The sequence below is a fragment of the Ixodes scapularis genome, unplaced genomic scaffold, assembly GCF_016920785.2.
Source record: "Ixodes scapularis isolate PalLabHiFi unplaced genomic scaffold, ASM1692078v2 PGA_scaffold0__279_contigs__length_252992795, whole genome shotgun sequence".
NCBI classification, from domain to species: Eukaryota; Metazoa; Arthropoda; class Arachnida; order Ixodida; family Ixodidae; genus Ixodes; species Ixodes scapularis.
Genome location: NW_024609835.1, coordinates 160,662,657 through 160,689,337, shown reverse-complemented (window position 1 = coordinate 160,689,337; position 26,681 = coordinate 160,662,657).

Sequence of the window (26,681 nt, the reverse complement as noted above, 5' to 3'; positions counted from 1 at the left end):
TACCAAAGACAAGGCCAGCGTGTTCTGCTCTGCCCGTGCCTAAGGTCACGGCTACACTCCCAAAAGCAACAGAGCTCTTATCTGTCGGATGCAAGGGCCTAATAATGCACTTGCATACAACACAGCACCCCTAAGGAATCCTGCACACATCCCATACAACCCACCAGGAAAACACATAGTTACATGAAATAATTGGGAGTTTGCAGGCAAGCTGGTGCTAATTAATCATGATGTAAACTGATACTCTAGTGCAGAAATATTAACACACTTTTAAGTCACACTTAAGTTACATTATAATTGACATAGTTGCACACAGCTGTTTTCTTGCCTTTTATTTTAAAAAGTAAGGAATGTAATATGTTCCATCCTCTACATGTGCAGGCGGCAGCGGCTACCCCTTGGAGCCTTGGCTCATCACCCCTGTCCCCGGGAACCACGCGACCTCCACCGCTTGCGGCCGGTTTAATAAGGCGCATTCCTCGATCAGGTCTATTGTGGAGCGCTGCATCGGGCTGTTGAAAAACAGGTTCCGGTGTCTGCAAAGGCACCGGGCTCTGTATTACCACCCTTGAACAGCCACCGCCATTATTTCGGCATGTGCAGTGCTCCACAACATCTGCCTTGCATCGAGCGAGCCAGAACCAGAGTCAGACTCCGACCCTGAAGAGTCAGAGTTGGAGTCTGAGCCCAGCTCGGACGGTTCTGAGCCGAGCTCGGAGATGTCAGCGTCGGCTCCCAAGAGGCTGGCTCCTGCCGGCCCTCCGGTCGGCCTTCCGGTCGGCCTCTCGGACAGGGGGAAGGCTCTGAGGCAGCGCCTTGTCGCCCGGTTCGGAACCCGCCGCAGACGTGCCCGTGCGGAGCGCCACACGCAAGGTGTCCGCCGTCACGACGGTAGTCCCGACCACTAGGATACCGTCGGGAAGCCCCTCAGCGCCCTCGCTGCGGTGGTGCCCAGCACGGACGCCGCCAGCGACAGGGAACCTCTCGCCACCACGACTGAGGTCCTGACCACCAAGGACCCTGTCACATCCTTGCCCTCAGTGAAGCCCTCCCCATGGAAGCCGTAAAGTGCACACTTCGCTTTCTGCTCCACAGTCATGGCCGTCCACAAGCTACATACTCTCTTCAGCTCCTACACCTTGTGACGTTCGTCGCACAGCCAGCGTGCTGCCTCCAGATACGTGTCGAGTGCATCGCGGTGAAATCGATACAGCCTTTTTTTATTTTTATGAGCAGAAGGAACGAGACGCAGTCGACAGTGACAGAAACGGTTCGGACGTTTAGTTGCCAGACCAACAGGTCATCTGGATTGCCCCTGCAAAGACTCGGAAGTAATTTAGACTACCTCTAGAAAGAAATGCTTGCTTTTGCAGAGATTGCTTTCTTAGTTGCTGATTGAACGAGGGATATTGTTGTCATGGACATTGTTTCATTTTACAAATGCTTCAAAGCGTCTTGCCTTCTGCTCCATTTTATTATCTCTTTTATGGTACTTCATCAAAGTTAGGTGATTGTGTTATCTCAAGACAGTGCACATGCAGTTTGTTTTGAAAATTGCTTTATTTCTTAAAGAAAAACCTGTGACTTCATGAATAAAAGTGTGATAACATGGAATGTAATATTTTAATCTTGGAAGTAAAACTGACCATCGACTGGAACCATGTAAGCAATTGGGCAATCTTAAGTATATATCACAGATATCTTGTTGAACACTCTGGTCTTATTTGAGCACAATAGTTAAATTTCGAAAGGAAAAAAAATATATATATTCTCTGACTAGCATACCATCATATAAACACTGGACCACTTTGAAAGAATTTATCACAGATGTTGCGCCAAACATTCTTATTTGAGTACAGCAATAGCAAGTTCTCGAAAGATAAAAAAATTGTTTCTGACTAAAGCAGCCGTCACTCGCGCGCTCCCCGTTGGTTCCGCCGACCCCTCCGCTGTCCCCGGCACACCCGGCTCCTCGTGGTTCGACATTTTGGTTTGAAGAATGAGCGTAGCGCACATCCCGCATAATATTGGAGCAACTTTCTCTCCAATTAATTTTTAAATGTATTGCAAAAGGGTACAAAAAAGCGGTTTGTTTTAACAACGCCCACAAGGTTTTGATTGTTTTTCAATACTTTTACCTGTACTAGAACAGATGCGGCGGCAAGCGACGCACAGGATTGGTTGCCATTCCTTCGCTAAACGCAGGAACGTGAGAAAAAAGGAGGACCGTATCTAGCAACGTGAGTGTTGCTAGGATACGGTCCTCCTTTGCATTACGTCACTTCCATGTACCTTTTCTCAAATGTCCAACCTAGCGATCCTGGATCGCTAGGTTGGACATTTGAGAAAAGGTACATGGAAGTGACGTAATGCAAAGGAGGAGCGTATCCTAGCAACACTCACGTGGCGGCTCTGCCCCCTTTGACGCCGCTACGTCATCGCAAACTTGACACCCGTCACCCGTTTCAGCGACGTCCGGAGCCAACCACCGACGAGCGGAAGTAGCTACGCATTCCCTGAGGCGTCCCTACGCGCGGGATACGGGGTAGGATTTACTACGACGCGGGGAGCAGTTCCTGCGTTTAGCGAAGGAACGGCAACCAATCCTGTGCGTCGCTGGCCGTCGCATCTGTTCTAGCACAGGTAAAAGTATTGAAAAACAATAAAAACCTTTTGGGCGCTGTTAAAACAAACCGCTTTTTTGTATCCTTTTGCAATACATTTAACAATTAATTGGAGAGAAAGTTGTTCCAATATTATGCGGGATGTGCGCCACGCGCCTTCTTCAAACCAAAATGTCGGACGGGTCGGACCACGAGGAGCCGGGGGTGCCGGAGGCAGAGGAGAGGTCGGCGGGACCAACGAGGAGCGCGCAAGTGACGGCTGCTCAGAAGGAGGAGCAACTCTCCTTCATGTGTGAGCACCCGTCGCTCGCGCGTAACGCCACTGACCTCTCCGCCGCCCTTACGCGGGACGACAAGCGGCGTCTCTGGAAGCAGCTCGCTCTGCGTCTGAACGCGCTGGGGCCTCCAACCAAGAGCTACAAGCAATGGAAGGAGCATTGGTCCCGGCGCGTGATGAAGGCGCGGAAGCGAGCTGCACAGCTCAACGGGACCGCAAGGTAATCTTTGTAGTCTGCTGATAGTGCAATGAAATTTATTCAGTCGTTTTCGTTATCAACAGAAGGACCGGGGGCGGGAGCTCCACCGTGCGCCCACTAGCGCAGTCCCTGGCCAGGATCTTGACGCTGGTGGGCACAGATTCGGCACTCGGGGCCCCTGGAGTGCGGGTCCCCGGTGAACCGGGCGACCAGCAGGTACGTACTTCAACAATTACCATCATGTTAACAAAGAGTGCAGGGCAGCGGTCACCAATGCGCTGCACCGCGGAATATCAATGAGGGTGCATTTAAGAAACATGTTGACCTTTTGCAAATATTAGGAGCTCTATCGGAAGACATTGCAACTGTCCATGTAGTGCGAAATCTAATGTTTGACACCCAAAGAGGGACATGCGTCATTTTTGCCACCCCACCCCTGGCTGTTGCAATAAATCCCTATGGTGTCTTGCTTGTAATTTTTGGGAAGATGATGTGCTAGCACTAGACATATATCCCGGTACTCAATGGAAACGTTGTCAAAAAAAGAAAGTGAGGGTGCCTCTGAGGTGGCATTCTCTAAATGTTCTCCTCCGAGTAGAATGCTTGTCAAAATGTTTGGTCAACAAATGGGAAGCACAGACAAGGCTGCGTGTTCTCACGAGTTGTTATAAATTCCCCTTCCAGGAGAGGCCAAGCAGCAGCAGGCGCCAGATGGCAGCTGAGCCGGTGCCCTCCCCCTCACGAGGTAAGCTCTCTTGCTAGGGCATCTGGGACCTATCATCAGTGGTGCAGGTATGAGCACCATCATCACCCATACTCGGTTTCTTGGCAGACACAACGACAAGCTGGGGGCCGTGGGTGCGGCCCACCGTGCCTCGCGCCCCCCCCCCCCCCCCCCCCGGCAGTCAAGGCAGGAGCGGCACGACGCGGCTGCCATCCAGGCCGTGGAGCAACAGGCCCTGCTGCTGCAGCAGAACGTGGACCAGGCTGCAGAGGAGAGGGAGTTCCGAGGCCGGGTACAGGCTCAAACTTAACCTTACACGCACTTACAACTAACAAGGTTAGGACCAAGGTGCTGCCGCGAGGCCACAGAAAGCAGTGCATGTCCACAATGGTGCAGAATGACACAGTTGTGGCATGAGCAAGGTCTTGGCAGACTGTGGGTGTATGGAAATATGCTGCCCAATGTTAATGAAACTCCTTTGCCATTTCAGCTCCTGGAGGTCCTGGAGCGGATCTCCGCAAACCTTGACAGGGCGGCCTCGGGACAAGAAAACACCCACAGCACCCTGGTCCAAGTGCTCCTCCTGCTGGCCAGCAGGGCGCTGGAGCTGCCCGCAACCCCGGCCCCCCCCTGCAGCCCCGGCCCCCCCTGCAGCCCCGCCCCCCCCCCCCCCCCCCCCGCAGCCCCGGCCCCTCCCGCAGCCCCGACCCCCCCCCGCAGCCCCGGCTCACCCCGCTGCTCCGGCCGCTGCTCCGGCCGCTGCTCCGGCCGCTGCTCCGGCCGCAGCCCTGGCCGCAGCCCTGGCTGAAGCCCTGGCCGCAGCCCTAGACGCAATCACAACCCCCGCCCCCCCCTGAAAGTGAACATTAGTTTTATTTATATATTTATTTATTTATTTTATTTAATCCACATGGCCAAGCCGGCCATTTAATTTTGCAGCCCGAGATTGGCGCAATAGTCCGATTACAGCAATTGCCAAGAGCTCGATTAGTCCTTTTTCCTTGGCTATGACCCGTGAAGGAGGTAGAAAATATTGGCTGTGCAACAACGGATTTATGCCCAAGCAAGCCATGTCTTGTGTTTGACGAACAGCGGCCGCTATACTCGGCAACAGGTTAACAGTGAAGTGGAAGCTCCTTCCACCTCTTTGCACTTTAGCAGAGCGAACAGTAGAGAGGAAGCAAGCTCCTCTCCAGCCTTTGCTCTGCTGAAGTAGGAAGAGGTGGGAGGAGCCTCCGTTCAATTCTTAACCCGTCGCTAACTATAGGAAGTGTTCTTCCATTGTCGAGAAATTTTTCATTGAGAACTTAAGAGGCCTGCAGTCTAGTCATGGGTTGCAATAGCAGCTACATTCATTTTGTCTTACCTAAGCATTGAACTTGGTCTTTATGCGTTTTATATGTAGCATTGTCGTATGTCTGACAATATGCTATCTAGAGACAATGTGCTTCATAGTGTCCTTAAAACATGCGATATATTTCTTCAGAATGACCCAGTGTTTATATGGTGCATCTCTAGTCAGAAATAAGTTTTGTATTTTTCGAGAACTTGCTATTGCAAAAGCTCAAATAAGAATGTTTGGAGCAACATCTGTGATAATTCTTTCAGAGTGGTCCAGTGTTTATATGGTGGTATGCTAGTCAGAGAATATATATATTGTTTTTCCTTTCGAGATTTAACTATTGTGCTCAAATAAGACCAGAGTGTTCAACAAGATATCTGTGATATATACTTCAGATTGCCCAATTGTTTACAAAGTTCTAGTCAATGCTCAGTTTTACTTCCATGATTGAAATATTACATTCCATGTTGTCACACTTTTATTAATGAAGTCACAGGGGGTGGTGGTGGTGGTATAACTTTATTTTTCGAAAGGTTAGGAGACTGACGAGTCCCGGTCGGGGCCCTTAGTCCAGGGCTCCGTTGGTTTTTCTTTAAGAAATAAAGCAATTTTCAAAACAAACTACCTGTGCACTGTCTTAAGATAACACAATCACCTAACTTTGATGAAGTGCCATAAAAGAGATAATGAAATGGAGCAGAAGGCAGGACGCTTTGAAGCATTTGTAATATGAAACAATGTCCACGACAACAATATCCCTGGTTCAATCAGCAACTAAGAAAGCAACCTCTGCTAAAGCAAGCATTTCTTTCTAGAGGTAATCTAAATTAATTCTCAGTTCTTTGCAGGGGCAATCCAGACGACCTGTTCGTTTGGCAACTAAACCTGCGAACCTTGTCTGTCATTGTCGACTGCGTCTCGTGCCTTCTGCTCATAAAAAGTAAAAAAAAAAGGCTGTATCGATATCACCGCGATGCACTCGACACGTATCCGGAGGCAGCACGCTGGCTGTGCGACGAACTTCACAAGGTGTAGGAGCTGAAGAGAATATGTAGCTTGTGGACGGCCATGACTGTGGAGCAGGAAGCGAAGTGTGCACTTTACGGCTTCCACGGGGAGGGCTTCACTGAGGGCAAGTATGTGACAGGGTCCTTGGCGGTCAGGACCTCAGTCGTGGTGGCGAGAGGTCCCCTGTCGCTGGCGGCGTCCATGCTGGGCACCACCGCGGCGAGGGCGCTGAGGGGCTTCCCGACGGTGTCCCTGGTGGTCGAGACTACCGTCGTGGCGGCGGACTCCTTGCGTGTGGCGCTCCGCACGGGCACGTCTACGGCGGGTTCCGAACCGGGCGACACGGCGCTGCCTCAGAGACTTCCCCCTGTCCGAGAGGCCGACCGGAAGGCCGACCGGAGGGCCGGCAGGAGCCAGCCTCTCGGGAGCCGACGCTGACCTCTCCGAGCTCAGCTCAGAACCGTCCGAGCTCGGCTCAGACTCCAACTCTGACTCATCAGGGTCGGAGTCTGACTCCGGTTCAGGCTCGCTCGATGCAAGGCAGATGTTGTGGAGCACTGCACATGCCGAAATAATGGCGGTGGCTGTTGAAGGGTGGTAATACAGAGCCCGGTGCCTTTGCAGACACCGGAATCTGTTTTTCAACAGCCTGATGCAGCGCTCCACAAGAGACCTGATCGAGGAAGGAGCTTTATTAAACCGGCCGCAAGCGATGGAGGTCGCGTGGTTCCCGGGGACAGGGGTGATGAGCCAAGGCTCCAAGGGGTAGCCGCTTTCACCTGCACATGTAGAGGATGGAACATACTACATTCTTTACTTTTTAAAATGAAAGGCAAGAAAACAGCTGTGTGGAACTATGTCAATTATAATGTAACCTAAGTGTGACTTAAAAGTGTGTTAATATTTCTGCACTACAGTATCAGTTTACATTATATTTAATTAGCACCAGCTTGCCTGCAAACTCCCTGTTATTTCATGTAACTATATGTTTTCCTGGTGGGTTGTATGGGATGTGTGCACGATTCCTTAGGGGTGCTGTGTTGTATGCAAGTGCATTATTAGGCCCTTGCATCCGACAGATAACAGCTCTGTTGCTTTCGGGAGTGTAGCCGTGACCTTAGGCACGGGCAGAGCAGAACACGCTGGCCTTGTCTTTGGCAAGCAAGGGGATAAGGCGCCAGTTCGGCGAACCTCTTTCCTAATCCTCGGTGGAGTTGGAGATGGGGAAAAGAGAGGGGGTGGTTAGATTGGAAAGGAGTCAGGTCCTGTTGGGACACGGAGGGTCTAATAGGAGGAGCTATATAGGCAGACCGAAGAAGAAGGGTCAGGGAAAAGAATCCAGTGTGTGGGACAGAGACGACACGAGGACAGATTTGGCGAGCCCCAAGTGGCCAAGGAGGAATTGATCCCATTCCGTACAAACTGACTCAAAGCGACCAGGCGAGCCCCCAGGGATCGGCGAAAGAGCTCCAACTTCACGCAAAAACCAACCAGCAAGAGGGTACAGGCAGACAGTAACAGTGAGTGGGCCGAACTGGACAGCGACTCGCACTGCGGTTGCATGCCTTGCGCAGTCTATCACTGTTGTGAGATTGGTGTAGTGTGGCTTTTGTAGCCTGCAGAGTGTGAGAGTTATGTGGACATAAACAGAGGTTAATGGCCAAACTTTGGGTGTTGTCTCACTTTAAGGAGTTCCAGCAACTGTGTCTGTGTGCCTCACAACAAGCACAGTACGTGTGGTACTGTGGCTTTCAAGCAGTGGGAGCCACCGTGTGCGTAAGGAATGAATTTAGTATGCTCACCAAGCAGGAACCGGCCGTCGCGTGGCAGCTGCCCTTGCTCGAGTTGGTTTCGGAGCCAGGAAAATTGCCACACGAAGGAGTCGTGCACCGATCCGGGATACCGTCGGTCGATGCACAGTATCCGGCAGTCGGCGTCACACACCTGAAAGTGAGAGAGATATTGACATGTAATCACCTGAATCCACAAGGAGTAGATTGTATTTATGGTTCACAAAGCAGTCGCAATTTCAGAACCTTTTTTAAGTTATTTTGTCTGACACATGCCTGTCAACACACCTTCCTGGATGCAAGGTACAACTAACTACCTTGAAACAAAAATAATGTTGTTGTTTTTTTGCGGAAGCTTGGACGTTTTAACAGACAAGTATTATTTTTGGGAGAAGCGTCTCACGGCTCACATGCTACGTAGAGCACACGCTCGCGCTGTCGTGAGACCCCACAGCCCGCAGTCATAAAACGGCATATTTACAGCGCATCGGCTATACGTATTTTTTTTTCTACAGGTTTGGGGCGCGTTTTGACAACCTAATATGAGTGTACTTACCACCATCACGTTGAGGGCGTAGAAGTATTTGCGGCACCAGTACGCCCCTTCGTGACGGTGGGGTCGTTCTTGGACGGGCCGACGATGGAGACCATGGTCCCGTCCACGCAACCGATGACGCCGGGTATCCTGCCGAGCAGCCTGAAGCCCTTCTCCGCGTCGAACCTCTCGCTCGGCTTCTCGGGGAAGGGGATCCAACCACGCAGGACCCCGAGACGACGCACGATAGCGACGGACACGGCGCGGACCGCAACGCTGACTGTCTTTTTGTCCCGCGCTACGTGTTCGTCGCTCGCCACCATGCCTTGTAAGCTCCCCGTGCCGTAGAAGCGCAGTGCACACAACACTTGAAGCTCCACAGTCATGACCGTCCACGAGGTACGCATGCTCCTCACCTCCGGTTCCTCGCGAAGTTCGTCGCACAACCATCGCACCACGATCTTGGGCAGGCGGTGTTGCTTCCGAAAGACCTCCTCCGGGAGCTCGAATGCATCGCGGTGTTCCCGATACAGCCTTTCTGGCGAAAAAAAAAAACCTCTATTAAAGAAAAAGTCGAATTGACGAGACGGCAACGCCTCCCCGCCGAAAACATGCTGCCAATGACACCTAGTTCTGAGCAAGTACCTTTTGAAACGTACTCGGTACGAAACGAAGCGTCATTTTGTTGTCATGTCCGGTAGCCGACTCCGCCCAGTTTTGCCGACTCCGCCCACATTTTTCTAGGGAAATTACGTCACTTTTGCTTCCAACCAATCAGACGTGATGACGTCACTTCCGTGTACTAAAAAAAGGAACATGTACAATGTCGAACCTAGCTATCCTGGGCCTCGGTTCCTCGGAGGCTGCAGCTTCTACTTTGGCTGGGCTACCTCATTGGAGCATGATGCTTTGACCCCAGTGGACCCCAGTGAGCAATAGCGCCATTATGTTCCTGGTGCTCCTTCGTGCACTGATTGAACGGCGTGCAAGATCCTCATGGCTCGCTGCTCACCCGCCCAACCCGCCTCCACGAAGTCTGGACTTCTGCGAATCGGACTGCTACCCTCCCCAATACCAACAACCCATGTCGTCATGTTGCACGTATAAACTCATCACATTACCATGTTCCATAGACGCGGCACTGCGGGCCTCGGTGGTACGGGCTGCTGCTTTCCGCGGTGCCGCGGCTCTCCAGAGCCAAAAATTAAAGGTTAAAGACCAAAGACTAAAGTAGTCGGCAAACGGACAGATATTTTGCTTGGTTACTTCAGGCAGTAAGACAGTGAAAATTAGCGAAAGTGAGTGTTCCATTTATATCTCTACTTTTTTTTCCCAATGAAATGAGTCTTTTCTTCTTCGTATACTTCGGTTTGTGATATGGTGCCTTGGTGTTTATGTACAATGCGCGACACTGTTAGCGGGAACATTCAATATCCTGTTTTAATTTTTCACCTTAAATTCGAGTGGCTGACATTTGCCTATTGGTGTGGAATAAAGCGCTCGTTTAGGGCACTAATCTGAGCGACAAAGATTCAGCTCTTTCAATAGCTGTCAAAGAAATAAACTGCAAATAAAAGCGATTTTTTTCGTGTTCGTATTAACAGTGGAGCGCTGTGTATGTATCTGCCTTGGGGGGTGACATGAAACCATTTTGCTTAACTATACACTTTTTATTTCTTTTGTGTGTTTATGAAAGTGCGTCTTTCAGCTTAAGCTCGTGCCGAGTTTCTGCCTCACGTGTGCTACGGTCTTTTCTTGCAATAAAAGGCCACGCAACATAGTCTACTCTTACAATGCTGAATTCAACAGTAACACTGTAATTTGGTTAGATGCAATATTCACACGCACATCTGAGAAGTAAAATGGGAGTCGTTAGTAAACGTTTTTTATTAAAATATTTTTAGATGCCTTTCAGCCCAGTTGGACAGGTATTTCGCTCAGTACAAAAGCTTGAACATGACTTACTGTGATAATTTTATGCATTCTAATATTAAACAAACAAAAAAAATGCCCATGGTCTTTGTAGGTTTCGTCCAGCCGTCAAATTATGCCGTCTGCGCACATCACTGCGTGGTGCTTCACGACGAGCACCCTCTTGTGGTCTTCTTTTAATTTTTTTGATGGACGGCATATGGGCATGCTCTGCGGTCACAAAACCCCAACAGTTGTTCAGGGGTGTTCCCTTGTCCTTGACGGCCTAATAAAAAGGACAAAGAAAAACACTCTTACAACACGGCAGTATTTAAACACTACCAAAACATGAGATAAGGGACTTGTTACTCCTCTAAGATAAAGCGTATTTCCATTGTAGCGTGGTAAAAAAACTGGGTATCGTAAATTAATATATATATATATATATATATATATATATATATTTGTTCCTTAATTTTGCTAAGGTTTGACTCCGTCAAACTGTGCATGCAAGGCCCGCTTCGCCGGAATTCAAAACGAAACTTCTAAAAACTGTTCTAATCTACCACTATTCCTTAGAAGTCCAGGGTTGTGTTTGCTAAATTTTGCATTGTTTATGCCTGTCTGGTTTTCACCAGACAAAAACTTGACGTGGAATATTCTTTCGACCGTTATTGGTAACTCTTTCCAAAACACCATCGGGTAACATATTCGGCCGCCATATTTTGGGCATCGCTTTTAGTGCGAGACTTGTGACTAGAACCCATTTCATATTCAGTATTGACGCAGCATTCGTGTCTCATACATTTAGACTCGCATCCGCGACAAACAATGACGTAGCTCTCTTGCTCCCTAGACACTTGGCCAAAATAAGGCGGCCTGGAAAACTAGTGGCACCATGGGTTGCACTTTTAAAAAGGCTGCATTCAAGTTTCTATTATTTTCTAAATCTACCAAGGAAATCGAATTCAAACATTTCTTGAGGAAAGTTAAACAATTCAAAAGTTGCGAGCGAGTGTGAATAAATAAAGCTGAGAGGGTAATGGTTTATTTGGTGCATTTTGCGAGCGCTATGCTCGTGGTCAGCTTTCAGTGGCATTTTCGACAGGAGGGCGCATGCACAGATATAATCGGCGTTCAAGCACGCACACCCGTACATCTGACTGCATAGCCATAGGACGTCCACAAAACGCGACGACTTTACCGACGCCGTGCTGGTTGCAAAGTGATACTCGTTCACTTCGTTTGATTATGCTGTTTTGTGTTACATAGAACTCAAATCGAATGGTTTACTTTTTACGCGCGGAGTGTACGCTTTACTTTTGATTCGACCACTTTCAAGCTGCGGTCACGGTCAAAAACATCGACGCGTATTGAGTAAGTGCAGCCATCTTGAGATCTAAGCGATCACGCTAAGGACGCTGAGGGCAGTCCGCTCTACAACTGGTGAAGCGGAGCGCACGCTCACTCCGCTAACTATACGCTCCAACTCAGGGCGGGCCACGCATGCGCGGTGGGGACGATGATTCTCGCAGAGCGTAAGGTAGAGCAAAGAGGGCTCATAAAAGTGGCCTACTAATACTCAGAGATTCGTCGTGACTTCTCCTTTTTCTTTTCACTTTTCACCAGACAGAGCAGCTGTGCTAGAAACAATGGAAACGCGAGATTTACACAAACCATGCAGGGTCTCACCTGTGAGCACAGCTCTAGTTTCGCCAGGGTCAACCACCTATGTTTGTTCATGTCAGCGAGCAGGTGGCCGAACCTCTCGTTGATGTGACCCACGATGAAGTTCACAGAACTGAAGAACACCGACAAGTTCCGTCCAAACGCTCATCCAAGTACGAACAGACGGTTGGGATAGGCCAGTCGAGGAAGAACCATGCAAAGCGTCTCGCCAGATTGGCAACACCCTGCGCCGATCTGTCGGGTGCTGGCATTTAGAGGCCCGCATGCAGAACAGCCAGGTCCTTCTTTAAGCAGGATAGCTTCCTAAAGGGTTTCTTTTCTACGTTGGAAATATCCAGCCAACCGCGTTCGGAAGGGAAGCTTCGGCGCTTGATGGCACGAGGGATACGAATCATAGATTCGATGTCTCGCCGGCTTAATCTCGTTAGTAGAAGTCTCCTTCCTTGAGAACAGCGGGGATTCATCGTGCAGATGCTTTGCTAGCCTTGAGCAACACTGTACTCGTACTACGCAACAGGATGTACTCGCAATGCGCAAACTTCGTCCCTTTCTTTCCTTTTCCTACTTCGAATAAGTAAATCTGTTTTATTTTTAAATCGAGTGGAGCAGAAGCTACAAGAGCGAGTTCCGGCCTTTCAGCGTCCTTGACCAGTACGCGCGCTCGTGCAGTGCAGGTACCATTTAGAGCAACATGCTCATGCTTATACTTTCGGCTTTATCGCACACAAGGTGGAACGATTGTATTTATATTTTATAGCTTAATATATTTTCGAGTGTGTGCCTACTCTTTTGTGTTTATTATTGTCGCCTTCGTTTTTACTACCTCTACAATTACGCTCTCTTTTACTCTCTTGGTGTTAACACTTAGGTTTTTTGGTCTTACTAGTACTATAAACGCCCACTTCTGGGCCTACGCAAGCAAATTTTTCGAACCCGCTCCAAACGCTCTTAAGCCTAGTTCACATGCGGCGATTTTGCCCCTAGAGCGGTGCAATTTCTGCCGTCGCGGCGCTCGTGCCACTGAATTGCTGGTGCTGGCCAGAGCGCCGCGACGGCAGAAATCGCGCCGCTCTAGGGCCAAAACCGCTGCATGTGAACTAAACTTTACGCTGAAGAAAAACGCTCTACTAAAACGCGTTTTTGGACCTCCGCTTTTCATTCCGGCGAAGCGGGCCGCGCATGCGCAGTTCGGCACCCTCAGTGCGGAGCGGAAGATGAAAACGGTCTGCTAAAACTCTCTAATATTAGATTATTTGTAGACGGTTCGCTGCAAATTACAGACCCAGCGTGCGCGTCCTTAATATATGCTTCATAGTGACGGCACGAGCTCCCGCTAGCAACGCGAAAGTCTACTGTACGATCGAATTAATGTCTCCATTAAGGCCGGTTCTCACATACAGCTCAGCGCAGATGTAGCGGTGCTCACGTGTCGTCAGCTACATGTTGTCTGCCATGAGCAACAGTTTTAATTGTGCGATAGAAAGCTGGTGAACGCTTCCGTCAGTACGCATTTAGCGCAAGGTCAAAGCTATGCTTGTAGTGCTCCGCTGCATGTGTTAACAGGCCTCTATGGTCAAGCGGCCCCTGCCAAAGTCTAGAAACACACAAAACAAAGCCATCAATGGAATTGGCGTTTCGCTCGACACGATTCAATATCAGGTCTCTGTGCTGCATAGCCAAAACAGCAACCATAGTACCAAGAAGAATAGAGCATGGCGCTGCGCTTTGGGAGCTCGAGAACGTGCTTAAACTAAAACACTTTCTGAAGCCGAAGTTAATAAATACACCAAAAAACAGAAGTACTTCGACGTACCTTAATCGAGTCCCTTGACTTGTGACTTCAGAACAGATAAAGTGCAGTGCTGCAGTACCGCGAATCCAAACCTGATCCCGCCAAGATCGGAGATGACTCAGGGAGAAAAACGGCGAACAGCTTCTGACGGGGGTTGTATCCGCACTTACTATTAACAGCTTGTTTGTTTACGCTTGACACTCTCGATGGTCTCTGGCCACTTCCGCTTCTTGTAGAGCATCGTCTACTTTGCCATCAAAATTTCCCCAAACGTTGACGACGTCTACAATGAGGGGGCATTGCTGCTTTAAAAAGGCGGTGCAACGATATTCAATTGGAATGTTTTTTTACTTTACACGAGCTTACTGGCACTAGTGGGACTCAAGGATACTCGCACGCAACGCCACTGACCAAGAAACGCCTTTGTTGCGCTGTAATTTCGAGGACAAAACTAAGTGTTTTCATTCAATCTCTCCTTCGCAAAACCTGATGACGTAGCTGGGCGGTGGCAGTACCGCCCAGTGACGATATTTGAATGCGGCTCATAGATTGGAACTGAGCATGGCGCGGACACTCGATTTAGGCTCGTGATAATAGATAGCTCGCGAAGCGTTCGGGTAGTGTCCTGTGTCCAATCGCTGCAATGACGACAACAGCCGAACCATAACAATGTCTGGAACTCAGCGCGTGTCCTGTGCCTTGCCAACCCCAGCGCACGGCTAATAATCAACATTGGCGGCGTATAATCGGCTCCAGATCACGTGGCCGCTTGTTCTGGCTGCGAGTTGAGGGGGTGAACTCTGCTCGTTTTTTTTTTTTTTTTCTGCGACTTCGATTGCGTGTGGTGAAAAACGAACAGGTGTTTCACAGGTCATTAACGACAGGGATCCGTTCTAAGTGGTATTTGCGCGAAATACAAAAATTGTTGCATCGCCCCTTTAAGGTTTATTCTTCCCTGTTCTGGTTTGTAGGTCATACACAATCGCGAGCAACAATAGACTGGAAGCGGTAATAACCAATTCTACAAAAAAAATATTTTGGGGGGCACTTTTTATTGCAAGTCCAGCAAAGAACATTGGGAAGCACACTGTGTCCTCCTGGGTTCACTGGGGTGTAGCACGATTGCCCCGCGTGCAAGATTCCCGTCGCAAAGCCACGCGTCCGTATTCCCCCGTTTTGAAAAAACCCCGCGTTCAATTACCCCGACCCGTATTCCCCTGTTGCCAAAAGCTCCGTCCTCACTGCCCCCGTCCCACCCTCTTCGGCCCTCAACCAGCATTGTTCTATGTCTTCAACTAATCCGTTGAGGGTCTACAAAGGTTGAAAGGAACAACAAAATAATGTTAACTTGAACCGCAGAGAGACTTAGAATGTGGTACTACAAGTGGCCAATTGCATAGATCTGCGTAACCAGCGATGCACCCTGCTGTCATAGAGGTAAACTCAGACGTAGAATTATTAATTTTTTCTACCTAAATCGATACACATGCCTTTAGAACGACGTAAGAGAGTGAATGTTGTTTGGTGCTGTACATGTAAAAGAAACGGCGCCATTAGCTGCGGGTTAACAGCTTTGACGACACCGTCGGGATTGTGAATCCGCGTGAGCTGGAGTCGGCGAAAACTTTGGTTCAATACTTATTCATATAAGGTGTAACTTTAAACGTTTTGTCAATGACTGATATTTGTTGTTTGTTCTCACTTCTAATCTTACAAGACGTGAATATATCTAGCGAACGCCTGAAGAACGAGACGCTTTCTTTAAGGCCACGGTCCCACTGAATGTGGCAGTTTAGGTACTTTTTGGCAGGCCATTACTCATCTCCTTTTAAATACTGTTTTGTGGGATTGATGTCATTCGAAAGGCAATGCAATCCTCTTTCATGTGATATTATGTATGCGTTGGTTTTTATTGTTCATGCACATTTGTAGCGTTGCGAATATGATGGCGCGGACCCTCACTTGCTCCGCTAGTTCATGTTTTATGAACGGTCCATTAAAGATAGCACGGTTCCAATATAGCAGTTTTGTTAAGATGATGTCGGAGCAGAATCTAACGATACACTTTTTTAGTATTTGCACTACTTTGTTTTTTTCATCCCTCCAAATATTGCCCTAAAATTGACATTTTTCAGCACAAATATGTTTTTAATGACAAGCGCTAGGGCAATGAAATTAGCTACAGATGTAGTGCTTATAATTGGTAATATGCAAAAAAAAATTTAATGTTGTGTCAAATTTTTTTGTCTAGATATTTTATATCAAACGTAGCACTTTTTTGTGCTTCGAGTGATGGTAGTTCAAATGCCGCTGAAGAAATAATTAAACTATGATAAAATCTTTTATAACATTTAGAGCTACAATGATTGCCCAAGAGGTGGACTATGGCTTTTTTTCATTTTCAAAGTCATAACGCTCCAGGAGCCCTTCAAACTTACCTGTTTTTGACGCATATCTCTTTTGGACATCAAACATATTTAATGGCATTTAATAATATTTATTGTTTGCAATAGATATACATTGCGATGTATTAAATTTTCACAATGATCTTGCTTTGGTTTCTTAATAGGTGTAGAGCTTAGCTAATTTTAAAAACAATTAAAAACTGGTTGGGTGTTTTGTTGCGCTACCTGGCGGATGGCAGACAAACTGCTGATTTCTAGTGTTCAAAAAATTTCCGAGGGCGGCGTTGGCATCTGTATCATCATCAATCTCCGTGTCTTTTTACTTTCACATTTAAAAAAATATATTGGATGATTTACTATCGATGAATGAAAGATTTAAGTACTGGGTCAGGTTAATAAATCTAAGACAAATAATTACACACGCCTAGCGTGATATAATGCGTTCATTATTCGATATGATTGAAATCAATCAACAATGAAGACGAAGAGGAAAATAATACACCCGAGTTCACTTTATGCCTGGAGTCACTACATGAGCATTAAAGTATCGGCACTCAGTTCCCCAAAATTGGTTTGGGCACCGCCATTTTGGGTCTTGCTCAGAGCAAACGCAACTGCCGATCATCATGATCCAAAAGTACGACTTCCTCAGCATTAGATGCGGTGCTAGGAAGCTGATGCAATATTGAAATGCTCTGTCGCGGATTGTTTAAACATTTGTGAGGGACGGAAAAGCGTTTCCTGTGATTTTAGATAAAGCTCCATATAACTGGCAAACATGATTTTAAGCCACAATTTTAAGCCAAGTGTCGTTACTCGGGACCGCAGCTAATTTACTGGCACAAGCGGGAACAATGAAGAAGAGGGAGGTGTCAAAAGGTAGTGGCTTGTGGAATCCACGGGGCTTACTTCATGGCCCCTCCAGGTATTACAAGCCTCTTGAACAAGAGCATGAATAGTGTCATCAAATAAGCTACGCTTCAGAGTAGCGACACTTGGCCTTATTGTGGCTTAAAATCATGGTTGCCAGATATTTGAAGCTTTATCTGAAATCACAAGAAACGCTTTTCCGTCCTCCACTTTAAACAGTTTTCGACAAAGCAAAGCAACATTACATGAGCTTCCTAACACCGAATCTAATGCTGAGGATGTCGCACTTTTGAATCATGACGATCGGCAGTTGCGCCTGCTCTGCACAAGCTACAAAATGGCGGCGTTCACACCACTGTCGGGGAAGAGAGTGCCGATACTCTAAGTGCAGCTCATTTATTGGCTCTAGTTCCCGCGAAACTCCTTTTCCCTGACTGAAACTGAAAGTAAATATGAATAATACACCATTATTATAGCTTATTTAGTTATAATAAAATACACATTATGAGAGGAGGAAGCGGGCGGGTAGGAGAAACGCGGGTTTTATGTGCGACCGTTCTAATCGTCTCAAAAGAAAGAACGCACGAGCTTGCGCTGGTTTAAAAAAAAAAAAAAGGCATAAAAAAAAAAGATGCGGCACGCGGTGTTCTTTGTTATTATGCGTCTAATTGCAAATTGTTGTCTGTATGTTTATACAGCCGGAAGTTAGTCTGCCTTAGTGGGCGTCTGGTGTCTCAGCTGTAGATGAACAATTTAGCCAGTGCGGTACAGCCGCAAACCTGGGGTCTTTAACGTGCACCACGCAGTAGTGATACACGACCGCACGCCGGTACGATGCTCTTCCAGATCGAAACGAGCAGGGGCGGGGTCTGGGGCGGGGTGGGTTCTGCAGCGCGAGCTTTCGCTCCAAGTGCTCCGAGCTGGTGTGCGCTAGACCATGCACTCGGCCACCAACCCCCCCCCCCCCCCCTCCTTGTGCGTCTAATTTATATGCAGGTATAAGTATTTGAAGATCGACGGTGGACTTCCATCGTCTCGACGTAATGTAAGGTAATAACAATATATAAATAATAAACTTGTTGAAGGACTGAACGACTAAATTTTTCAATTCTTGGATTGTAATATGGCGGTAGCCTATTGTACTTACTCTTGATGAAGAGCAATATGAGCTGTCGAGGTAATTATTAACTGATGACGCTCCATAAGGACGACGACATTAGTGGGTGTCGAACCACAACGTACAGTGCCAGACTTCTTTCAAGTATCGTGTACCCAAAGACTTTCTTCACCCGCAACAGTATAAGGTAGAATCAATGAGGATGCTGCTTTACAGCTGTACGTGGAACAGGAAAACTGCACTGTGCAGAAGTGCGGCTTATTCGTTAGTATGAGGGACGGATTTCTAGCAGCATTCCCTGATTGACTACTTGGAACAAATGGCCTCGTTGACGTAAAGTTTCCCCGTTCCAAAAGATTCTTGAAGCATACTTAAACCGCAAAGGAGTACGAGGCGAAAAAGAGCGGAAATGGGAGCCTGGTGTGAAAGGTCCAAATCACCACCATAGCTTCTACTATCAAATACAAGGGCAGTTACGGAATACACAAAGAGAGTTTTGTGATTTAGTTATATTTACACTGAAGGGCATTGATATCCAACGTATTCAGAGAGATGACACCTCCTGGTCAACCAACATAGAGCCTTTTCTACTCAAGTTTTACATGGAAGGCCCCACTTCCGCTGAAATTCCTCACGTAGACGAGTTGTCCGACCGATTAAACTGCCATTACTCTCTATCTGGGAATCTCTCGATCTTTGTTCGTAGGCCACAGTATTATGAGATCGAGAAGTGTGGCTCTTCGTCCGCCGAATATTGCTTCGGCGGGTTTTTTTTTTCGTGTAAGATGAGACCGTCGCGTGCTGCCGGAATAAGAACCTGGCGATTCTTCACTGAACTGCTTCTTTTGTAAGCTTCAAAAGGGCTTTTTTTCGTTTCGCACATCATCTGTTCTGCTTGCCCGTTAGTTGCAGGATGGTATTGTGCACTAATGTGATGCCTCATGCCGGTTTTTTTTTCTTCAAAAACTTGTTTATTTTATTTGAAGCAAAATATTGCGCGTTATTAGAGAAAAGTATTTTCGGTAGGGCAAAAGTAGGTAAAAGAGACAGTAGAACGTCAATGACGTGTTTGGACGTCCTGGCAGGCATCGTGTAAACTTCCAGCCAGGGCCGTACCCAGAAAAAAATTTCGGGGGGGGGGGGGGGGGGTTTTCGGGGACAACGGCGGCCATTTTGAAAGTGTCTATTGTCTTATTTTCGCCTATGAATCATGTGCATCAGTGGCATATAATGGAGAGTTACAGCAAACCGGAGAACCAGTCCCGGTTTGGTACCCAGTAGCCGACCGGCGCCACTGCGCGTGCGCAGAAGTGGAGATTACAATCGGCTGGCTGCCAGTGCACCGACCAGGGCCGTACCCAGAAAAAAATTTCGGGGGGGGGGGGGTCAGAACCCCCTAACCCCCCCCCCCCCCCCCCCCCTGGTTATGGCCCTGCTTCCAGTCACTTAGAACACGCATCGCCCATGACTCCGTAGATGCGGATACGTTTCGCCACCCACCGACTGAATAGTGGATCATTTTCAGTTACTGTTCATGATGGCGTTGGACTCAAGGAAAACTTCGAGTCTTTCTACAAAGTTAGCCCAGGTGCCAGGACTTTTGTCGAAAGCGGTAAGTGTTCGAAACGTCGACAACGTCGGTAGCCACGTGTTGTGCTTGACACTGGACACTTACCATTCGCTGAGAAGAAACTTGCTTGTTCGTCTGCCATGAGTCGTCCGATATCAGGTCATCAGCGCAACACCATCTCCCGACAAAACTGGTCTTCACTGTTCGCATGTCCATAGTTAGCAATCACGTCAACTTATAAATTCCCGAACGCTCATAACTTGCCGTCGCTAAACGCCGTTCATTCATAGCGTCTTCATTGCAAATAAGCGTCTTCCTATTTCTTCTGATTGTTTTCCTAAGCTGTACTTACAACATTATGTGTGTCGGTACTTCCGAAAACATTGCAACGGCGTTTGTTTTCCGGGAACTATAATGTAACAACCTTTACAACATCTTCCGGACCCCGTGAAACACAATATTTCGTGACGTTATTTTAGTCGTCCTTAAAATGGTGAGGTAAGTACCGTAAATCGCGAAGCAGTTTACTTGACGTCCGCTTCCACTGGTCGAGTCTACTGAGCGTGCATTCTTGCAGAGGAAATTTTCATTGATAGAATATTGACACGTCAATCAACATTTGATTCCTTCTTGGTAAGATTTATTGCGAAAACCCGTTACAACCACCGAACCGTATGTCCCTATATCAAAGAACAATTTATACCCAGCCTGACATTATCGCATTCATCCGTTTGATGGACCACGCTACTTGAGCTAGCTGAGCCCAGCTGGCAGCGGCGCGAGCAAGGCCACGAGGGGAACGTGATGGTGCTCGAGCCATCTCACTGTGAACCAATGTTTCGGCCACCCCACGGGTGCGTGTCGCCATCTATTGGTTGAACTAACGCCTTGTTCAAGATGGCTGCCGTGGGACCGCAGCCTTAACTATTCCTTACTTGAGTCCCTTGTACGGTATAATTGTTACTCATGCTCGCGTGCACACTTACCCTCTCTTCGTTAGAAGCAGAATGCTCCCTCCTTCACGTTAAGGACCCGGTCACCTCACACGGAGGATTCACATCATGGGCTTCTCAGGCATGGGCTTTTGATAGTGGGGCGAAAATACCGGGGCGTTGGCGTCGGGGCATTTGACACGCGGCTTTTAACATCGGATACTTTCGTGCTCCAACCAGTTCACTGATATCTTTGGAAGCGCTTTTGGACCGTGTTTTTTTTTTTTAACTGGAGGGCTGGCGTCAATAATACCAAGACAAAAATTCCTGTATTTACCCAGTTGGTCTCCATAAAAGCTGTCCATAGTCCGGACTGCAGGTTTCCATATTAGCGAGGCACAATTGAGTGGCGAAAGATCGGTTCCCAAAAATATCGTCCACAATGCCTCCATACTAACGGGATCCATATTAGTGAGGCATGCATAATATCTAATATTATATTTTATTTTTTACACGGACGGTTATACCCAGTTGTTGTTTCTGCGGCAATATATTAAGAGTGGCCAAAGAAGAAAAAAGCTCAAAACGAATATGCAGATATGATCGTTTATCCAGGTACAAACTCTACGATAGCAAACGAAGGCGTTCGTAAGATGCCATATACGAGTAATACACAAATAAGGTAAATATCTCCCGAAACCCACTACACGTTGTGCCTTGTGTTTTTTTTAATTTAATCTTAATCATGTCAACATATGAATAATTTTTGTGCACAGTATTTGGAACTTTATGTGGGAAACAAAATCACTAAATATTTGTGCTGGTTCACTGGTGCATATACACTACGTACAACGGGTACTGATGTGTTCTGTTACGTCTCTGCGGGGTGAAAAACTAACAATGACTTCCTCCCGCACAGAAGTGATAGCTGTCAGCTGCACCTTATTCTTCGTTTATTACTCAGCGGCTGCGGCACCTCACAAAGAAACATTCCCACATAATCCGTTTTCATATTTCTGCAAGTCTGCCCGTGAATGTACTCATGAACCGATTGGCATGCGCACGAGCACGCTGGAGCTGATGAATCAGTTTCTTCGTGCCTGTGTTGCCTCTTCAACATGATTCACAACTCGAGCCACTAAATACGCTACGCCTCAGAGTAACGACACTTACCCATCTTGGAGCTTAAACTTATGGTGGCCAGTTATCTGAAGCTTTATCTATAGTCACAGAAAACGCTCTTCCGTCCTCCACAAATGTTTGAACAATTCGCAACAGAGCAAAGCAATCTTACTTGCGCTTCCTAACATCAAATCTAATGCTTAGGAAGTCGCCCTTTTGAATTATGACGATCGACAGTTGCGTCTGGGCAGCACTAAGAACCAAGATGGCGGGCCCACAACAATATCGGGGCGCACAGTGCCGGTACTCTAAGCGTATAGCTTACCAAACAAAACTGTCTACATAATACCAATAAAAATGGCTAGGTCTTTTTGTTTCATACGCGAAACATTCTAGCATCACGATACTCTGAGTATCCAGATGTTAGACGCATACGCTCACGGCGCAATGCATCAGATAGTTTAACCCGTACCTTGTGTACGCTTGATAGTTGTTCTCAGAATGAAGGAGTCTACCGCCAATCGGGTTGATAAACCTGGCGATCCTCCGGAGCTTTCTATATTTTCGAGTTCCTCTATTTCAGTGCGCACAGGGACACAAGTGGCCGAGCTCCTCCTCGCCTACCTTACTCCTCCGTACCCTACTGGTCACACGACCTCTCCATCAACGAATCAATGTCGACAACCTCACTCCTCCTCTCCTACCCGTCAACCAGGCTGTGTCAATTCTCGCGGCCGCACTTTAATATGGTCTTTACGAAATGCTGAACACATAGCCAAAGAACGTTTCATGTTAAATCGCGTGGCAGTGTCCATTTGTTGTCTACTGGGCGGAGAACGGATGCGCCGCAGTGATTTCCCACCTCAACTCACGTCAACGGGAAGGCGCTCGTATTATTCGTATTCATATATTCGGAATGGTCTGGGTTCGATTCGCGCCAGGCGCAAACGCTTTTTTTACGGTGATGACAATTTTTCCCCTACTAAGGGATGGTGGCGGTGTCCAAAATCGAGATATGACGTTGTTACCTGGCCTAGCCAATCAGCATCGAGTTAATCGCCAGCTTCACTTTAACGGGTTCACAAATTTCTAAACCAACCCAAAAGAAACAAAGCACGGTTCACGTAAAAAAAAAAAAAAAAATTGAATTGAACCTTGCAGTGCACTCTAAAAAAAAAAGGTGTCATCTTACACCCTTTTCTCCCATATATTGCACCCCAAAACTTCAATTCGACGTATAGCGCACTATAGTCCAAACGACGGCCCCAAATTTTACGAGGGGATTTATAGTGGTTCGATATAACTTATTAAATAGCTAAAGTACTTATCAAAGACCACATAACGAAAACACGGAGTGTTTGCCGTACGGTCAAGAAAACTCCGATTAATTTTTGTTGTAGTCAGTAACACGTACATTAGCTATTTTAATAAGTTGTACCATACGGCTATCAAGCCTTTCGTGAAAGTTGATACCATCAGTTCGAAGTCAGTGCGCTGTACGTCAAACTGAAATTGTGGGGTGTCCTATATGAGACAAGGGGTGTAAGAATACTCCCTTTTTTTTTAGAGTGTGGGCCTGCGACGTGTTACCTCATACCCGCATCTGAAGTGCGAATCAATGCTGGTTGTGGGAAGAATCGAAAGTAAGGCTTGCTGGTTTGCGGGCTACATATCGGAGCTCAAGAAACACTGAGTTTTTTTTCACTGACCCAGTCTTGTCTGCGCTACAGCACCTCTATAATTCATATGCAGATATGTTCTGACTGGTAAGACCTCAACGTCTATTTTAAGATTCGCAGAGCGCCATAATAAACCCCTTTGTTTGACTGCCCAATATATTAAAACGGTTTTCCAAATACGTATGTACGCCATAACGACCCCTACAAGATGACAAGCTGAAGAAATTTATATCTGGTTTAAAATTCTGAGGTGATCAGACCATACGGTCTGATCGCCACATAATTCAGCGGAAGACGTGTATGACGGACAGACGCTGATGAGTAAGCCATAAACACTGAGTCAGTCCTGCCCCCTCGTAATCCTTCGCCCCATGTCTGCTCCGGTAGCAATAATTAGGCCTTTTGCTATCATTTTTTTTATTAGAGTTATGCCCTGTTAATGTAAACTCCGTTATGTATTGATCTGCACATAAGTTTTGGTACTCATTTCGCACAAACGTTTCGAACCCAAAATCTGTCGTGCATTATGCCATACGCACCGGGCAATGGAGTTGGGTTTCACAGATGAAGCCATCTTATGTGGAATTTTCGAAACTCTGAGACAGCCTTCCGACTCCAATCATTAAACCCGATCTCCAGCTCGAATGTCCAAGTTCCTTTCCGAACCCTGACGCAGTGCTCGTGTCCAATCGCTCGGTGGCTAGGGGATCTGGACATTTCGGTGTAGGACGTTTCGGTATAGGGCATTTCGGTGCGGTCTTTTCGGTGCACGGACTTTTAGGTGCGCGGACCTTTAGGTGCACAGACATTTCGGTGCATTGACATTTTGGACCACGGACATTTTGGTGTGAGTCTTTTCTCTTTTTGATTCGCGGACATTTCGGTGCACCGATTTTTCGGTGCAAGGACATTTCGGTGCAAGTTCATTCAAATCGCGCCTTTTCTCTAAAATAATAAGCGCTATTTTACCTATAAATAATTTTGTTGGCAATTTAAAAGTTTGAAGACTTACTCATCCATTTACGGTAATTTACTGAAAAAGGCCTAAGTGATTTTGTTAAGCGCAGCATACGGGAGGACTGGATACGTTGCACGTTTATTTTTCGTTTGCCGATGTCTCTTTCCGAACGTACGCACTAGACGTGTCACATTGTGTTTACGCATCCGTTCGATAGAGGCATTCTCGGCACGTTCTATACAGCTGTGGGCCTTAGTATTAGTAATTTGTGTTGGAAAGACCCCATCAGCAAGAAGCTTGAGATTGTTGAAAATTACCCGAGATTTGTGATGCGAGTAGTGCGTACGTTGGAAAAGAGACACCAACAAACAAACCATGACGTCCAACGTCTCCTATTTTCCCGCAGGAGGGTACTGCGCCTAACAAAGTCACTTAGGTCATATATCAGTAGGAAGCCGTAAATGTATGACCAAGTCTAGAAACCTATGTTGCGCGAAAAAATAAATTTCTTGCTAAAATAGTGCTTGTTCGTTACAAAAAGATTAAACAAAAAGGATGGAAAAGGACGGACATCTTTCGTTCGTTCATTTTTTTTATTCTTTCTGTTACAAGTTATCAAAACCAACGCGCTCACGGTTAAATAAGTGCTTATTACGTTTAGAGAAAACTAACAAACTCGTGATTTTGATTGGCCGCGCACCGAAAAGTCCGTGCACCGAAATATTCGCGCACCGAAAAGCCTCACACCGAAATGTCCGTGCACCGAAAAGTCCGTGCAGCGAAAAACCTATAGACAGAAAAGTCCCTGCACCGAAAAGTCCGTGCACCGAAAAGTCCGTGCACCGAAAAGTCCGTGCACCGAAAAGTCCATGCACCGAAAAACTCGCACCGAAAAATCCTACACCGTAACGCCCGACACCGAAAAGTCCTAAACCCGGTGGCTAAACATCTCCAAAGTTGCGCCTTTTGGCTACCAGCCGCGCGGACTAGAAGTAGACCGAGGTGCCGCCTATTCACTGCATGCCCCGGGGCAATGGGCAGAGCTTTGGTTCATTTGCAAATATTTGCCACATCATCTACCGTCACTCGTATATCCGGCAAAGTCACTTCACCAGACTCGATGCTGGCATCAGCCGTGGGGGAGGACGGGCGTCCGGCTTCTTTATGACTGACACTTGTGTCTTCTTTCAATAAACTTCTGTGTACGTTCACACACTTCTACGCGACCAAACAGATTCTTAATAGTGTGCAGAAAATATCACGTTCTCAATACTGTGCACAAAATATCGGCACCATACACACCCTCAAACCAGAAGAACCGAATCACCGAACGCTGCTCATCTTTGGTGCAAATCACAAGTGGCGCAGTCAATGTTTGTCGTATCGCTTTTACGACTATTCACCGATATTTGTTTGCAGACAAGCTCGCTACCGACCGCTATCGGCGGACCTCTACGCGCTTCCGGTTTTCCTCTTCTCTACTTTCATCTACTTCTTACAACGCGGGCAGGTTCCTACAAACATATTACAGATACGTCTCTCAATTAAAACGTTCGTATACTCCATGGCTATGCGTTGCTGAAGAACAAATAAATACACTACCCGAAGACACTAAAAACTGCGGCGCCCTCGCGGTAGCTATTCCCTCTGAATGCGGTGAACATACTGGCGCAAGAGGTTCCAACCTGCACAGCAGTGACTAAAGAGACGGCGACCTCGCAGAAAAAAAAGTTATGTAAGACAATGCACCCATAAGTCCAGCTTTAATATAAGTGGGTTCCGGTAACATTTTTAATCACCGTCGTACATGCATTTTCGCTCGTTATTTTGAACTACTCTAATTGTCGACGAGTTTTTTGGGGGAAAGTATATGTGTCTCTATTAACGAGACGTGACTGCATCCAGCGTTCCGCACTTCCTAGCCGGCTAGCACCCCACGTTTTAAGGTCATAGTGGAGGCCCACTCCCCTCCCGGCTGTTCCTTTTTTATAAAAATACCTTAATCCGGCATTCGGCTCCGCAAGCCGCTAGGTGACTATTCTGCCTTTAGATTGCCTTAAGGTTCACGTCTACCTACTGTGGTAAACCCCACATCACATAAAGTAGAAGACGTTGTTGCTTTAATTTTCAATAGCTC